The following is a 399-nucleotide window of genomic DNA, read 5'->3' as shown; positions in this document are numbered from 1 at the left end:
GTGCCCATTTTCAAAACACTGGATATCTAGGTGCCTGTGTTCTCCCCATTTTAATCTTGAACTTCATCACCTACCTGGTTGGGAAGTCCTGAAGTCATAAAATGAATAGCAGCTCACCTACATGCCTTTTATTTGGACTTAGGAGATTGCCTTTTGCCAGACCCTAAGTCACCTGCTGGTACTTGGCATATTATCTTTGGCAGGACATCCCAAATACTGATTGCCCACTCAGACAAAATTGACCTAGCATCTGCCACTGCATTTCAGGGACTCCAACTCTTCCTGGACCTTGGCTTATGCAGCCTCCTGGCATCAGCATAGCTATGCCTCCAGGTGTGTGGCCCTCCTATGGGCACTTAGCCCATTCAGTTTTCATCAGAATTCTACTAAAGTCCATTT

This window comes from Propithecus coquereli, unplaced genomic scaffold (assembly GCF_000956105.1).
Source record: "Propithecus coquereli isolate 6110/MARCELLA unplaced genomic scaffold, Pcoq_1.0 Scaffold112, whole genome shotgun sequence".
Taxonomy (NCBI): domain Eukaryota; kingdom Metazoa; phylum Chordata; class Mammalia; order Primates; family Indriidae; genus Propithecus; species Propithecus coquereli.
The sequence above is the reverse complement of the archived record's forward strand: the minus strand, read 5'-3'. Positions refer to the sequence as shown.